This window comes from Heterodontus francisci, chromosome 14, assembly GCF_036365525.1.
Source record: "Heterodontus francisci isolate sHetFra1 chromosome 14, sHetFra1.hap1, whole genome shotgun sequence".
NCBI lineage: Eukaryota > Metazoa > Chordata > Chondrichthyes > Heterodontiformes > Heterodontidae > Heterodontus > Heterodontus francisci.
In genome coordinates this window covers 32,440,058-32,458,014 of record NC_090384.1, presented here as the reverse complement: position 1 = coordinate 32,458,014, position 17,957 = coordinate 32,440,058, and the positions used below count along the sequence as shown (strand labels likewise).

The 17,957-nt window shown below is 41.8% G+C and overlaps 1 protein-coding gene across 7 annotated transcripts in view; it reads right to left on the bottom strand.

Moving 5' to 3' along the window:
* The window catches only part of dgkza (diacylglycerol kinase, zeta a), a 656,642-nt gene that overhangs the window by 55,268 nt on the left and 583,417 nt on the right, over positions 1–17,957 (bottom strand). The gene's annotated exons all lie outside the window — the stretch shown is intronic.

Genomic DNA, 17,957 nt, shown 5'->3' with positions numbered 1-17,957 from the left:
AGTCTCAGAATACTCATTCTTTTTTCTCTCGTTCATATCTTGCCAGATTTCTGTCTCTTGATCTGTTCAATTTCACCAACCCTTTGACTTCCTCCTTGACCTTTGCCTTTCAGCTCTGCCTTCCCCATTATTCCTGAGATATCTCTAGGGTCATTACACATATATGACCCAGATTATTTCAATTATCCTACAACCTTGGTACTTTCTGTGTAAGCTGGACTGATTTTCTCATGTGAAATTCTACCTCTTTCTTTGTTTTATCCATAACTCACTTCAGAGCTCCACACAACCTATCAGTGCCAAGTCTCTGCAGTGTTACTCAAACATTCTGGTCCCTAATGGCCAACAACACGAGAATTGTATACAGTTTGAAACCAATTCAACTTAGAAGATATTATTCTGTGATAGAAAATAATGCTAATACGCTCTTCATCAAAAATTAAGCTGCTGTTGATTGGCCTAATTTCCAGGCTAATATTGCCTAATCCCGAAGTACACAGTTGGTAGCTATGCCACAATAAATTTGCTAGGGATACGCTAAGGCCATCGACAAGAAGGAACCAATGGGACAAAATGGAATTTTTTGGCAAGTTTACTCTGTGTTGCCTCAGGCTGCAGGTCTTGTATGGTTGGTGGCATTAATACAGCATTAGAGAAATGTAAAAGCAGCCTAGACAACTAACAGCTTGCATTTATGCAGCATCTTCAAGATAGTAAAACATTTCAAGGCATTTTACAGGTGCAAAATCAAGCAAATAAAACTGACCCTGAGCCAAAGAGGAGACAGTAGGGCAGATAACCAAAAACCTGGTCAAAGAGGCAGGTATTAAGGAAGATAGAGAGGTGGAGTGGCAGAGAGCTTCATAGAGGAAATTCCAGGGCTTAGGCATGGCCACTAAATGGCAGGGTGAAAAAAGTCAAGAATGCATGAGGCCAGAACTGGAGAAACGCAGAGTTATTGGAGGGTTGGAGGAGGTCACATAGACTGGGAGTTTGTGGGCCATGAGGATCTGAACTTTAAAACTTGAGGTGTTGGGGGGCAGGGAGCCAATGTAGGCCAGTGAGCACAGTAGTGATAGGTGAATGGGATTTGGTTCAAGTTAGGACACAGGCCGCAGAGATTTTGATCAGCTCAAGTTTATGGAGGGTGGGAGATGGGAGGCCAGCCAGGAAACTATTGGAATAGTCTGGAGGTAACAGAAAAAGAAATAGAGTCATATAATAGTTACAGTGCCAAGAACTTATAAATGACAGGGGGAAGGTGGTGAGCACAGCAGTCAGACCTCCCTAAAGGAAGAAAGGAAAGGACCAGAAGCTACCCTGCTTTGCCCATTTCCTAGAAAGTTGTCACACAGTGACCATGACAGATCTCTGGGAGGCTGCATCCTTTCTGTAGGCTGACATGCGTGAGAGGATTTTAAAAGGGATGGATGAAATAATTACAAAGGGAGATTAAGAAAGGGGGAGGGAGATATCCTTATCCAGATAAAATTTACAATGAGTTTGAGAACAAACCTGCACAAATGTAAGTTTCTGAATTTTCACTACAGGATCCGTCTCAGTTATTGGCAGAGCCTCAGTTTATGGGGATAACAAGATTTGTCATTATGCTGCAGCAGAAAGAGACTTTATTTTCTAGCACTGAAATATTCATTGACAATTCAACTTCTGATAACAGTACAGCCACCATGTTCAGCTGAAGTGCTAGGAGCGATGGCAGCCCACAATAGGAGGAATGGCAGCCCACAAGGGGGCGGGGGTGATTCTCTTGACACATCCTTATTTCTCCCTGGTTTTTTAAATTATTAATCTAAGTACTTTTGTTAAATGGAAAGGAATCAAAATGATATTGTAAACAGCCCTCGCCTGGGGCATTTCATACCAGGCAAGCCCCAAACTGGAAAGTGAACAGGTATCAAGATTTACTGCATAGGGTGATTGCTGTCAGGTTTTTAAACAGTAAATTAGCACTGTTTATTTGGTCTCTATTCATGCATATTTGTGCTCTGGTATTTTACAACTAACAGCAATAGCCATACAGCATAAAATCTTTTGTTTGCTTACCATTCTGGAACCAGAGGTATCAAATGCTTCCAAAATTTCCAGAATCTCTTGACCCTATAACCCAAAGAGTTCCATAATACAGACTGCCACCTCTATACATTTTTTTGTCCCTGATTCTAGCCAAAGTCAATTGAAAAAGCTCTGTATATCCCTTCAAATATCTGCATGTGTGACACACTGTGGATAGTGGGGGAGGGAAACAACACCTCTAGGTCTGGCATTGTGACCTTGAGGTGGGGGTTGTGATGGGATGAGAGAGGCTATTATATTTACTATTCAAATTGACAAGCACACTGATTACTGCTTGGCATGGAAGGCCATTCCTTTGCCAGATGTTTAACCTCAGGCTATCCCCAGTTAAAATCCATTTTCAACCAATTGCTGCTGAGACTAGACAGCAGGAGCCTGAACGGACAGTGGGGGCTGGGGAGGAAAAGCTAGAAGTGGGAGCCGGGAATTGGATGAAAATGCACAGAATTCAGCCAGTGATGTAGGGAGAAGGGAAAGATGGAAGAAAAACAAAGAGAAGGAAAGTAAGAGATTGTTTCAGAAGATTATTGCTCTCCCCAGCTCCAGCTAGTCCACAAATTCTGACTGTGCACTCTAAACAGCACTGATTATCACACTCAACAGAGGAATGTGTTTTTTTGGCCATTACTTCATAACCTTGTTACCTGACTGTTAACATTATTGGTAAACAAAGGGACCTCAGTGTGCATGAGGTTACAGATGTCTGCTACACACTGAAGGCTATCCTGTGTGCTATTACTGTGGAGGAGATTGTAAGCTGCAAGACTGTTTGGCTATTTTTTCACCCGAGCCTCAAGAATGGATTTAAAAAAATTCATTTATGGGATGTGGGTGTCACTGGCAAGGCCTGCATTTATTGTCCATCCATCGGTGCCCTTGAGAAAGTGGTGGTAAACCGCCTTCTGGAATGCAACTGATTGGCTTGCTAGGCCATTTCAGAGGGTAGTTACGAGTCAACCAAATTGCTTTAGGTCTGGAGTCACTAGCTGCTTGTGGGTGTTTGCTGTGCTCATATTGGCTGCTGCATTTCTTACATTACAACAGTGACTACATTTCAAAAGTACTTCCTTGGCTATAAAGCCCTTTGGGATGTCCACTGGTCATGAAAGGTGCTATATAAATGCAAGCTTTTCTCTTTTAGAGTCACATATAGGCCTCTGGGTATGGCTGCTGGATTTCTTTTCCTAAAGGACATTCAGGAAGCAGATGGGTTTTTACAGCAATCTGGAGTTTCACGGTCATCATTACTGACCCTCGCTTTTTATTCCAGATTTTATTTTTTATTAATTGAATTTAAATTTCCCAGCTGCCATGGTGGGATTTGAACTCCTGTCTCTGGATCATTCGTCCTGGCCTCTGGATTACTAGCCCATTAACATAACCACTATGCTACTATATCCCAAATGTATCTTCAGCCTATAGCTCACCATAAGTTATGGCACAATTTATTCATTATAAATAATGAACTAACATTTCTATAGTGCCTTCTATGACCTCAGGACAGTCCTAAATGCTTCACAGTCAAAGAATAATTTTTAAAGTGTAGTCATCATTGTATTGCTAAGAAATGGTTCGGCTAATTTGCACACGGCAAGGTCACATGAGGAGCAATGGGATAATGATCAGTTAAACTGTTGTAGAGATGTTGATTTAAGGATAAATTTTGGCCAGGACACCAGGGAGAACTCCTCTGCTCTTCTTCAAATAATGTCATGGGATATGTACTGGAGTGCAACTGAGCTGCACAGATATCAGGTTCAATAACTAGAATGTGCTCATTTAGCTGACCTGTAAGCTCGCACATGCCAAAATACTAGAGTTTGCCAGCTTTAGTAATTTCAGAAAACTGGGAAGGGAAAAAAGAAATGGGAAACTAAATTGGCAAAAGTTTCTTTGATTATCTCATGAGCTGAACTCCAGAATCTGTAATTACAACTGAACCAAAATATTCCCTCCAGTCAAATTAGCACCTCTAGGTCTTTATTTCTATTGTTTTGCACATTTATATATTGTCATCATCAAGCTTGCCTTGTCTATACTCTGTGCAGTGTTGTGCAGTGTTTTTTTTGTGTCGAGCTGTTAAGCAGATCAGTGAGTCTTCAGGATAGATGCAGGCTTGACATTCAGGTTCAGCAAAACACTCTATTAACTTTCTAAATGTTACTCAGGTCCAGGTCTTGTCCATGCTGCTGTGTGTGCTCTACCTGCAGGCCATCTGCGTAGTGCCCCCCCCTGACAAGATGGTGTCTCCTGAATATATAATATACATATGTATGGGGTGACATCATCAGTTACATCAGCGGCTTGTTCTCTTAAGGGTAAGGTTACTTAAAGGTGACGTCGCCACTGCACTACACTCTAAAGAACCCAACTTTCTGTGGTGGGTTCTGGATTCTAGAACTCTTCAATAGTAATGTGGCCTGGATTCTAGAACACTGTATGCTATAAATTCTAGCTCCATCATGGTGGTAAATTACATTCGGCCACCACGACTGAAGGCCAGAATTCCAACAGCAATTTGTTTCAGCTTCATTCTCATTATCCTAAACACACTTAATCCAATGAGTAAAAGGCTACATACAGTCAAAGCTGACTAATGATATGAAGATTAAAAGGAGATAAGCACGTATTTTACATAGCGAGTTATGATAACCTGGAATGCCCTGCCTGAAAGGATGATGGAAACAGATTCAGTAGTAACTTTCAAACGAGAATTGAATAAATAGTTGAAAAGGAAACATTTGCAGGCTTATGGAACTAATTGAACAGCTCTTCCAAAGTGCAGGCACAGGTTTGAGGATCAAATGGCCTCCTTCTGTGCTGTATCCCATTAACTAGTCTGTAGAAAATCAGCAATACATCAGCAGCTGAACAAATATGTCTATTATTTCAAGGGTAATAGTGACCAAATACAGCAGGAATCTAATTTTGATGATCAATTAACATCCTGCCTTAAACGCTTGGGAGCTTTATCCAACACTGTACAAAATTATGACCCTGTCCATCTCATAAACCTAATTCAAGTCTTCAAACAATGGAGATTTAGTGATAAAACTAATTATTACTTTAAAAAGAGCTCCAGAATGTCACCCACAGGGGAAGTTTGTAATTGCATGGTATAGCTCAGCCCATTGATTAGTTCCAAACACGTCAAATGATTTCCAAGTCGAGTCTCCATCCAAGGACAATTGCAGCAATCAACCTCCATATATCAAACCTTGTCTTGAGATGTGTACAACAGCCAGGTGATATATTTTCTCCTTAGCTTGAAAAATCAGATAATAGTACCAGGCTTTTACTGTGTGTGTAACTGTTTACCAGCAGGAAAGAATCCAATAAATAATCCATCACATCGGAGATGCTTTCATTCTTGTTAAAGTACTATTGTATTGAACTTACCCATTACACTCGCTGCACATTTGCACCACTACATAAGTCACACACCCACATTTTGAAGGTCAGAAAAATGTCTGATAAAATGTAACCAATGTCCTGGTTTCTGTAGTGGATAATGATGCAGAATTTGAGGTCTAATTGAATTTGTCACACAGGACCTGAGGGATCTGTAAAGTCACATCAGCCATTTCTTAGGCTTATATTATACAAGCTGAACTATTACCAGGTTTATTTAGAATGAATTCATTCCCCTGTGCATATTGTATGAATATGGCCATTACCAGTTTTTTAACTGAGCGATATGTGGGGTTCTGAATAAACACGTCACTGATAATTTGCTTTATTTTTGGCAGTCTTTGAAGCTTTCTGTCAATGGCTTTGTGCTCTTTGATGGGAGTCCCTGTGGACGAGAGAGCAATGCTTATTATCTATTCCTCTGGGAGATTTTCAGCTCATGTTCAGCTTTGGTAGCTCAGCTGGAAGCTGTAGATCAGGCTAGTCTGCAGTGAAGGATGTGTGCACATAGTTTGATTTGATTTTAAAAGCACAATACCTAAAAGCTGCACGATAGCCAGGGTCAGAGCATCCTGATCACTCAATCACCAAAACGTCCCTTGTAGCTTTCAAAATGTTTTTTCTCGGTGTACTGCCGAAAGGTGACGGCAGTAGGAAAAAAGCACCACAAACACTACAATGATGAAGCTATATTTTCAAATAAATGCCTTGTAGAAAGAAAGACTGACAGAACTGAAAGACAGACTTGCATTTCTATACCACCTTTTATTACCTCAGGGCATTCCAAAGTGCTTCACAGCCAATGAAGTATACTTTTGAAAGTGTAGCTACTGTTCTAATGTAAGAAACACGGCAGCCGATTTGCACATTGCGAGTTCCCACAAACAACGAGGAGATAAATGACAAGATAGTCTGTTGTCGGTTGACACTGTAAGCAAAAAGAACCAATTATAGCTAACAGTATGGTTCACTGTCTGCCCAGACAACAGACGTGACCATTATTTCTGGGTCTCCCACTGTTTTGGGGTTCAGTTGAATTTGAAGTACACTAAAACAGCCATAACACCTCAGTCTAAATTGAAAAGAAACAATTTTTGTTCAGAGAGGGCAGATAAAGGGAAATTAAAGGGAGAGAGTCACTGCAGACTTCTTTTGCATGTCTCCTGATGACTATTTATGGTGCAGCAGCAGCGGAGGCCAAAAGCTGATCCCCATCTCATCATTTTTGCAGGGGAAACTAAATGGTCTCATGGAGGGAGAAAAAGAATTAAATTGCAAAAGAAAAAGACGCTGTTGGGTTTAGTGGGCTGTAATCCTTCTGCTGTCCCACCTCCTGCCCTCGCCTGATCTGAACTGTCTCGTCCGGAGATGCTACATGCTCCTACACTGTTATCTGGTCACACTGCATTATTAATCAGTTCAAGGCACAAATCTACATGAAGCCAATACATCATCATTACCAGTATGCATGGGCATCAGTAAACCATTGTAGCCCAGCATTGCCACTCGCATTTCAGTCATAAAAATTAAATGTAATGGGTGTGTGACTTTTTCACACTTATTTTAACTAGTGCGACAGGAAAAACTGCTCAGTGGTATAATTATAGATCTTCTCCTCCTAAACGTGGGTTGTCTCTGCAGAGGGAGTGTTTTGGGCTGTGTAATACCATGGTGAAGTACTCTGTGATTACAGGTCTTGTCACTGGCCGTGGTAGTGATGGGAGCAGTTTGCCATGATGTATTAGCACCACTGCATTAGAAGCATCCCACACAACATTAACGTGCAATGTGCTACGTTTGATTTCTCCCTGCTGTGTAAATAAGCCACGGTGACAACTCTGTAATCCATCAACCAAATAAATGTTGTACGGTTTGTGAGTGATGCAGCTGATGTTAATCAGTAACTTATTTTCCATTACTCCCTTCCTGTATAATAGAATACTTATAAGATAAATCTCTGCAACTTACCATGCATTAAGTCCATTAAAATCCTCTTTCTCTGTCGTGTGAATTGGATAGAGGCCATGATATCGTTAATGCCTTAGAGATCAAGGAGCTATCAGCTGTGGTTATGGCCTGCGGTGAGTTAGCTGTTCCCAGCCAGAGTAGCAGAGGGGGCATTGAAATAACTCTCAGTGTCCTGGAGCTGGGAAGGAATCCTATGCTAGGCTTCTGACCAGTAACCCCCTACTGGAAAGTGTGCATGTTGGCAATGGGTTAGAACAGGATATTTGGGTTGGCTATGTAGGCAGCTCCTCCTCTCCCCCATCTCATTATAGAACAGTCTATGGACACTCACTGACTAGGCCCACACATAAAGAACGGCCATTTGGGGATGATAGATTGCTCATGGTCCCTTGGATCTTTCTCTCGTCTCTTCCCCTTTTTATTCCTCCATCTTGTCACCTTTCATTTCTTCCCTCTTGGGGACTTGACCCCCTGCTAACTCATCACTTCCCTTTCATTGAGCACCTCAAATGATACCAACCCCTCACTTCTCCTTTAAATACTTGTCTACTCCCAAGTCACACCCAGGTTTCTCACCAAGTTTCCTCCCCTTAGGCTCTCCACTGAACAACTCCACAACCTCAGTAAGTTCAATCTCAGCTCCCCTTGCCCTTTTCTCTGTGCATTTACTTCCTTCCTGTCTTCCCTAAACCTCTCCCTCCATTTAATTATCCTACCAATAGTCATCTCCTTGGCCACACAATCTCCCACAGCCTCTCTACTACCATAGTCTCAATTACTAACATTTTAGGATTCAGCAGATGAGTAATTTGAAACATAACATCTGGTAAGTAAAGCATGTTTGGGAGGAACAGCAAACTTTGTTCTATGGTTCCCAAAGCTCTCCACCACTGGGGTTTTCTTTGCATCTTATTGGGTCTGTTGTAGACTAACTGACAGAGATTGATTGCTCTGATTAGTCAACAACTCCATTATCATTGTGCCATGCGACTACCAGTATAGTAGAAGGCAAACTAGCTGGATCTTGGTCTCACTTCATCTAGGAATTCCTAGGTACTGACAATGCCATCTCCAAACATTTCCTTACTTCCCTCACCAACCACATCGCTCTTCTAATTGCACTTCCCTCTGGGTCTGTTTTTGGAAAATCCTCTCCTCCAAATCAGTTATAATTGCACTTTCAAACTCTAACTGTCCAGCCTTTTGTCTGCCATTCACTACACTACTTTTACAGCTGTCCATTTGCTCAACCAGTATCTCATCTCCAATTTCACTGCCCTTGTCCCCAGGGAAACTTTTATTCCCTCCCATCGTGGTGGTTCTCCCTGGTTTGGCTCCCGTCTTCACTCCCTCAAAACTAAGGGGGCACAGAATTGAGTGTATCTGGCAATACATAGTGCATGCTACACCGAGCACACATCAGCCTCAAATTAATCATATACTCAAAACTGCCATCATCAATCCCTCCTCAATATACCCACTCTATATCCAATCTTCCTTTCCAAAACTCTTGAAGGCATTAGTGCCTCCCAAATCGGTGCACATCCTTCTTGTGACTTCCTAATTGAATCCCTTCAAGCAGGCTTCCACCAGTCACAGCACTGAAACACTCCTAATCAGTGTGTTACAACCAGGTGAGAAAGGTGTCTAGGGGCCCCTCTCAGCCTTCACCTGGTCTTACTTTAACAGGGTTTAATTTTAAACACTCTGTTTTTAGCACCCCCTTGGTGAATCCTTATTCACCGCTTTCCAATTATAAGGCAAAGAAACCAGCACGAAAAGGTCTTCTTAGGTTTAAAGAACAAAAATTGAAATTTATTAAAGTTCAAATTAAACTCTAATTCGGTTGACGCCTATGGATACACAACATGCCCACGCTAGCATGCATATACGATACACACATGCAAATAGAGACAGAAAAGAGAAGAAAAATAAAGTGGAAAAGTTTGAGGCAATATCTGAAAAGTTTTTGTTACGGTTCTTAAGGTTCACTATAGAGTCCTTGATTGTAGGTAGATCTTGCTTTTTGTTGGGGCCCAGTATTCTTCTTAAACCTTGTTCGCTGTAGGAGACCTTTCTCTCTTGGGGTTCATGTGTCTTCAGTGGATTTGGAGTTCCGTGAGAAAGAGATGGGAGCAGACAGGAGAGATCTTCTCAGTCCAGCAGCAAGCAAACACTCCCCGTTCAAACTGTTTGTACAATTCAGAAAAACCCAGGTTGGCAAGCAGGTTAGTCATGTGACTAACTGGTCTGACCACGTCTTGGATTGTATCACCTTAGCAATCTCTGGAATGTTCCTCTTACACACAATACCTGGTGATCAAGGTCCATTGTGGGTTGTATGTCTCAGGGAATGGTCCTTTGTCCTTCCAATCACTGTCTGTTAATATGCAAATGTATTTTCCAGCCACAGCTGATCTGTTTAACAAGTCCTTTCTTCACTCCAGTAACAGTTTAAAATCAATGTTCATGACAAAATTAATGTGCCTCATTCTTGGCAGGTGGAGGCCTAGCATGACAAATGTCACAAACGATTCTGACCATGGCATTAACCCTCTGTTGCCCAGCTCAGTGGGACTACCATCACTTGCTTCCTCTCTTATCTATCCAATTGTAGTCAGAGTATCTCAAGCAATGTCTTATCTTCCTGCCCCCACTATTACATCCAGAGTCTCCAGAGAATCTATTCCTCATCTTATATGCTGTCCCCTGGCAACAGCATTCGGCTGTCACACGTAATCTGAGGCTATCCAGCTCAACGTCTCCACTACCTTTCCAAACTCCTCTACTGCCTCTGTATAATTTGCTTGCCAAATCAAGGATGAGCTGCAAATCTAAAAATTGGGTAGATCAATTATGGCTTCACCACAAACTCCATACCTTCATTACTGATTCCAACCCTTTCCCCTGCCATTGTGTCAGACTGAGCAGACTGTTTGGAAACTCTTATGCGTATTTAACCCCTTGTTTCTGAACCCATATCCCCTCCATCACAAAGACTGCCAACTTCCACTTCCATAATATCGTCCATCTTTACACCTGCCTTAGTTCATCTGCTGCTGAAAGTTCAACCTTGGCCTTTGCCCAATCCAGACTTAACAATGTTCTTTTGGCCAGCACAATAATCTAGAGCTTATCCAAGACACTGTTGCTTGTATGCTAACCTGCACTGAATCCTGCTCACACTTCACAAATGCCCTCACTTGTTCCTGGTCCACCAACACCTCAAATTTAAAATTCTCATCCTGTGTTTAAGTCCCTTCATGGCCTTACTTCTCCCTATCTCTGTAACCTCCTTGGGCTTGATAATTTCCCCCAACTCAGTGGTTCTCTGGCTTTGACCTCTTGTGTGAGCCTCATTTTGCGCTACCATTGGTGGTTGCCCCCTTACCGCGTTGGTCCGGTGTTCTGGAATTCTTTCTGTAAACCTCTCCATCTGTCTCTCCTCTTTTAGCATCATTCTTAAAACCAACCTCTTTGACCAAACCTTTGGTCCATTTTTGGATCAGCATTCATTTTCTCCTTAAGCTTTGTGAAGCCCCTAGGGATTTTTTTTCTATATTCAAAGCACTATATAAATGCAAACAACTGTTCTTATTGAAACTGCATATCAGCAATTTCAGGAGAAAAATTTAGAATAAAAATACTGTTAAAATTGTAATTAGTCTGTCATGAAAGTGCTTCCACTTTTTAATTTTATTTGAGGACTCATGTTTTTGAATTGTGGATATGGATTCATTGGAGGACTGAAGTGATTCCATAGATGATTGCCTTTTTTTTTTAAATGGGTCACTGGAAGGACTCTGTTTAAAAACATTTACTGGATGTTACAAGTCTTCAGCTAAGTAAACAACAGATGCCTTCTGACCAAGGGAGTTGTTTACAAGAGAAGTGACATGTCAAGATTTATAGTGCACAAGAGTGGGTTTCATTTGAATACCGTTTTGAGTCAGTTTGGAGATCAGCCTGCTAAAAAAAAATTCGTCTTTTCCCCACCTCTTTGAGAAACCCTGAGACTCAAGTGTAAGAAATAGAAAAACCGAAGCAGCATTTCTCCTGAGAAGCTTCTGGAAGACTTTCTCTTGACATCTCCTGAATGAACTACTTCTGAAAAGATCCCAGTTACCCGTCTATGTGTACTCGGACACCAGACTGTATGCCATCTGGGATATATCATATCTTATCCTTTTTCTTCAAGAATTAACAAGTACTTTGGCCGAAGCATCTTTATTTTTCCTTTAACCAGGGTGTATGTGTGTACGTGCGCGCGCGGGGTATTTAGAAGGGAATATATATTTACTGTCATTTTTCAAACTGTGTGTTAAAGCTTTGCATCTTGATTGACTAAGCCTTGTTTTATAATAAATTAATACTTCTGTTGTTTCTTAAAGAAATCTGGTTGGTGGATTTTATTCTGAAATTAAATAGATATATATTTGGCCTAATTGGTAACTGGGTACACATTTAAGTATATGTTGGGACCTGTGGAGAAGTGGAACTAGAGAAAGACAGTGCACTTCTCCCACTTTGGATGTAAGAAGTGGCATAGATACATACTATATACAATAAAATTGATGATCTCTGTGGACTGTTCAAGTTTCACAATCTTGCCTTCTGAAATATCACACAACTCCCTTCCCCAAAATGCACCACAGGTTCAGTGCACTCCTGTTTTACTCAAGACTCTTCTCAGAGTTACCTGGAATGATAACTGTACTCGAACTTTCTGACAATGGGGTGCAGACTGAGAAGAAAGTACGTTAATTATACTGACAATCGCTAATGCGATTGGGAACCATTCAACTGAACTGCGCTTGTCCAGAAACTGTCAAAATGCTGCCAGAGGCTGTGATCTGTCAGCTACGGTCGAAGAATTGCTTACTGCCTGTAACTACTCATGTCTAACAATACTCCCATGCCCATTTGTGTGATGGGAACTGACAGACTGATCTTCCTGAACCATGTAGAAAGACCCAATCTGGACATTATGGGATTAAACTGACTTGGAAAAATGCATTTGAAGTACTTACTTCAGTTACTTACTGAAACTCATTTACTTTCTAAAACAGGAATTTAAAAAGAAAATTTAAACATTGCAGCTCCAACAATATGTGGTGCCACACTCTGGTGGATAGGTGCAGGTTTAACAATTGCTTTGGCTCAGAGGCAGCAGTCACAATTTGGAGTCAGAAGTTGTGGGTTCATGCCCCAATCCAGGACTTGAGCATCAAATCTAGGCTAACACTCCAGTGTAGTACTGCACTGACAGAAGTGTCATCCTTCGGATGAGACACTAAACTAAGGTCGAATCTGCCCTCACAGGTACGCACAAAAGATCCATGGCACTATTCAAAAAAGAGCAAGAGAGTTATTTATCCCTGTTGTCCTGACCAATATTTATCCCTCAACCAACATCACTAAAACAGATTATATGATCATGATCTCATTGCTGTTTGGGGGACCTTGGTGTGTGCAAATAGGCTTCTGTGTTTCCTACATTACTAGTGACTACACTTCAAAATGTACTTCATTGGCCGAAAAGCACTTTGGGACATCCTGAGGTTGTGAAAAGTATTATATAAACACAAGTACTTTCTTTTTTCAACTGCACTGAGTTTACAATCTGAGCCATGGCATTGTGGGGATGCACTAGTGGTGGCAAGACAGCACCTCATTGATAGGGATGAAAAGTGGGATCAGCAAGTACAAATAAAATAATGTTGATTGGAAAATCTAAGTTCTGCTGCCTAGGTTCAAATATGCAGGGGCTCTAGGGAAAGAGGGACTAAATGGATAGTTCCAACAAAATATATTCCATTATAAAACAAAAACTCAGCGAGAAAACTCCATCCGTGGTTTACCAGGGAAATTAAGGATAGGATTACATTAAAAGAAGTGGGTTATAATCACAGAATCAAAGAATTGTTACAGCACAGGAGGCGGAGATTCAGCCCATCATGTTCATACCAGCTCTCCGAATGAGCAATTCACCTAATACCATTCCCCCAACTTCTCTCCGTAACCTTGCCCATTTTTTCTTTTCAGATAACAGTTTAATTCCCTTTTGAATGCCTTGATTGAACCTGCCTACTCCACACTCTCAGGCAGTGCATTCCAGCTTGCTGACTACTCACTACGTGAAAAAGTTTTTCCTCATGTCGCTTTTGTTTCTCTTGCCAATTACTTTAAATCTGTGTCCTCTCATTCTTGATCCTTTCACGAGTGGGAACAGTTTCTACTTTGTCCAGACCCCTCATGACTTTGACTGTTGTGAAGAATAGCAGTAGTGCTAAGGATTAGGGTGCTTTGGAAACCAGCAAAAGGCGACCAAAAAGTTGATGAAAAGGGAAAGATAGATGGGAGTAAACTAACAAGGAATATTAAAACAGATTTTGAGAGCTTTTACAAGCATATAAAAAGGAAAAGAGTAGCTAAAGTAAATGTTGGCCCCTTAGAGGCAGAGACAGGATAAATTATTATGGGGAATGAGGAAATGGCAGAGATGTTGAACCAGAAATAGAGAGTAACCAAGGGACTATTAAGAGTGAGGAACTTAAAGTAATTAATACTAGCAAGGAAAAACTATTTGAGAAACTTAACAGACTGAAAGCCAACAAAACCCCAGGACCGAATGGCCTACATCTTAGGGTTCTAAAAGAGGCAGCTGCAGAGATAGTGGATGCGCTGGTTATGATTTTCCAATATTCCCAAGATTCTACAAAGGTCCTAGAGTATTGGAAGTTAGCAAATGTAACACCACTATTCAAGAAAGGAGGAAAAGAGAAAACAGGGAATTACAGACCAATTCGCCTGACAGTAGTCATTGGGAAAATGTTGGAATCTATTATGAAGGAAGTCTTAACAATGCACTTAGAAAATCATAATATGATCTGACAGAGTCATCATTGTGTTACGAAAGGGAATCCTATTTGACAAATTTATTAGAGTTTTTCTTGAGGTTGTAACTTGTGGAGCAGATAAAGGGGAGCCAGTAGATGTATTATATCTGGATTTCCAAAAGGCATTCGATAAGGTGCCACACTAAAGCTTAATATGCAAGATAAGGGCTCATGGAGTTGGGGGTAATATATTAGCATGGATGAAGAATTCGTTAACAGACAGGAAGCAGAGAGAAGGGATAATCGGAGCATTTTCAAGTTGGCAGGCTGTAATGGCGGAGTCCTGCAAGAATCAGTGCTGGACCTCAGCTATTTACAATCTATTTTAATTACCTAGATGAAGAGACTGAGAGTAATGTATATAAGTTTGCTGATGATACAAAGTTAGATGGGAATGTAAGCTGCGAAGACAAAAAGAGGCTGTAAAGAAATATAGATAGGTTAAGTGAATGGGAAACAAGGTGGCAGATGGAGTATAATCTGGGGAAGTGTGAGGTTATTCACTTTGATAGTAAGAATCAAAAAGTAGAATTTTTAAAAAAGATATTCCTTGCTAGTTTACTCTCAGTCTATCTTTCCCTTTTCCCTTCTAAGCATTGATGTTCAAAGAGACGTGGGTATACATGTACAAGGAACACAGGCAAGCAGAGCAAGAAATTAGAAAGGCAAATGACAGGTTGGCATTTATTGCAAGGGGACTGGAATACAAGAATAAGGAAGTCATGCTACAAATGTATGGGGCTTTGGTGAGATCATACGTGGAGTATTGCGCGCAATTTTGGTCTCCATATCTGAGGAAGGATACACTTGCATTGGAGGCGGTACAGTGAAGGTTCACTACGCTGGTTCCTGGGATGAGAATGTTGTCCCATGATGAGAGGCTGTGTCAATTTGGTCTGTACACTGAGGGTCGACACAGTTTTTTTTATTCATTCATGGGATGTGGGCAACAATGGCTAGGACAGCATTTATTGCCCATCCCTAATTGCCCTTGAGAAGGTGGTGGTGAGCTGCCTTCTTGAACCACTGCAGTCCATGTCGGGTAGGTACACCCACAGTGCTGTTAGGAAGGGAGATCCAAGATTTTGATCCAGCAACAGTGAAGGAACGGCGATATATTTCCAAGTCAGGATGGTGTGCGGCTTGGAGGGGAACTTCAGGTGGTGGTGTTCCCATGCAACTGCTGCCCTTGTCATTCTGGTGTGGAATCTAGAACACAGGGGCATGGTCTCAGGATGAAGGGCCAATCATTTAAGATCAAGATGAGAAATTTCTTCACTCAGAGTCTTGTGAATTTTTGGAATTCTCTACCCCAGAGGGTTGTGGATCTTTGAGTATATCTGAGGCTGAGATAAACAGACTTTTGGTCTCTCATGGAATGAAAGGATATGGGGAGTGGGTGGCAAAGCAGAGTTGAGGCAGGTGATCTGAACGGCGAAGCAGATGGAGGGGCCATATGGCCTACCCCTGCTCCTATTTCTTATATTATCATGATAGCTCACAGTTGTATAATTCTATGTCCCAAAAGAACTTCATTTATTTTTTCCACAAGTTACTTGCCTCCGCCATGCACCCACCATCACCAGCCTGTTCTCCAGCTTTATCTCCATCTTGCCAGTCACACACTAGCTATAGCTGATCTGTTCCCAGATATCTGGCAGTGATGTTTTGACCGGCTCTCGGATAGACAGAAGGCACAAAGCATGAGGCGTGGGGTACAAGGCAAGGAGCAGGAGACATCCAATTTTTCTCTCCCTATGGTAAAAATCTATCAGTGTGATTCCTTGCCTTTTTTATGCATTCATTTGATGTGGGCTTTGCTGACAAGGCCAACATTTATTACCCATCCTTATTTACTCTTGAGAAGGTGGTGGTGCGTCACCATCTTGAGCCGCTACAGTTCATGTGGTGTCGGTACACCCACAGTTATGTTAGGAAGGGAGTTCCAAGGTTTTGATCCAGCAACAATGAAGGAATGGCGATATATTTCCAAGTCCAGATGGTGTGTGAATTGGTGGAGAACTTGAGGTGGTGGTGTTTCCAAGTGCCTACTGTCCTTGTCCTCCGAGGTGGTAGAGGTTATGGGTTTGGGAGGTGCTGTCGAGGAAGCCTTTGGCAAGTTGCTACAGTGCATCTTGTAGATGGTACACACTGCTGTCACTATGGTGAAGGGAGTGAACGTTTAAGGTGGTGGATGGGGGGCCGATCAAGTGGGCTGCTTTGTCCTGGATGGTGCCAAGCTTCGTCAGTGTTATTGGAGCAGCACCCATACAGGAAAATGGAGGATCACACTCCTGACTTGTGCCATGTAGATGGTGGACTAGTATTGGGGAGTCAGGAGTTGAGATACTCACTGCAGAGTACCCAGCCTCCGACCTATTCTTGTAGCTGCAGTATTTATATGGCTGGTCCTGTTAAGTATCAGGACAATGGTGACTCCCCGGATGTTGATGGGGGATTCAGCGATGGTAGTACCAGTTAATGCCAAGGGTAGGTGGTTAGACTCTCTCTTGTTGGAGATGGTCATTGCTTGTCACTTGTGTGGCACAAATATAACTTGCCACTTATCAGCCCAAGTCTGAATGTTGCCCAGGTCTTGCTGAATGCAGGCATGGACTGCTTCGTTGTCTGAGGAATTGTGAATGGAACTGAACAGGATAACTAGAGCCGACAGCTGTACCGAGACCTCCTACAGTTACAACTAGGCACTGAAGAAATTACTGCTGTATGACCATTGGTTTCCATAGGCAACTGCCCAATTTCAGTTTCTCTCTTTTCTCTCTACACAGGTGTTGCCAGAGCTGTTGAGTATTTCCAGCACTTTCCGTCCCCATTTTCTGTATTTACTCCATGAAGCCCCCTCAAGTAGCACCATGTCAGTGGTTAGTGTTAGTGTTACTGACACAAGAGCAGTACTGATATCATATTCTAAACAACAGAACCAATTTAATCCCATAGCAAGGGAATGAATATTGCAGCATCACAGACAGAGCCCAGCCACTGATACTCCAGTGCTACTGACACAGCAGAGAAAGTGATACTTCAAAATCACTGACACAGAACAATAAATTAAACTCTAATGCACTGACACAACAGCATTTCTACTACCTCAGTGTTATGGACACAGCAGGGGAACTGTTATTTTACTGTGAATGATACAGCAGAGTAGGTGATATTCTAGTATTCATGACATTCCAGTATTGCAGATACAACAGAATAAGGGATACTCCAGTGTTAGTGACAACATACCGCAAGGGATACAGAGTACAGTAGCAGAGTGGTTATGTTACTGGGCCAGTAATCCAGAGGCCTGGACTAATGATCCAAAGACATGAGTTCAAATCCCAATTACGGCAGCCGGGGAACTTAAATTCAGTTAGTTAAATAAATCTGGAATGTAAAAAAAGCCAGTATCAGGAATGGTGACCATGAAACTACCGGATTCTTGTAAAAATCTATCTGGTTCACTAATGTCCTTTAGAGGCCTGCTGTCCTTACCCAGTCTGACCTAACGGTGACTCCAGACCTACAGCAATGTGGTTGACTCTTAATTGACCTGAGAAATGGTCTATCAAGCCTTCAGTT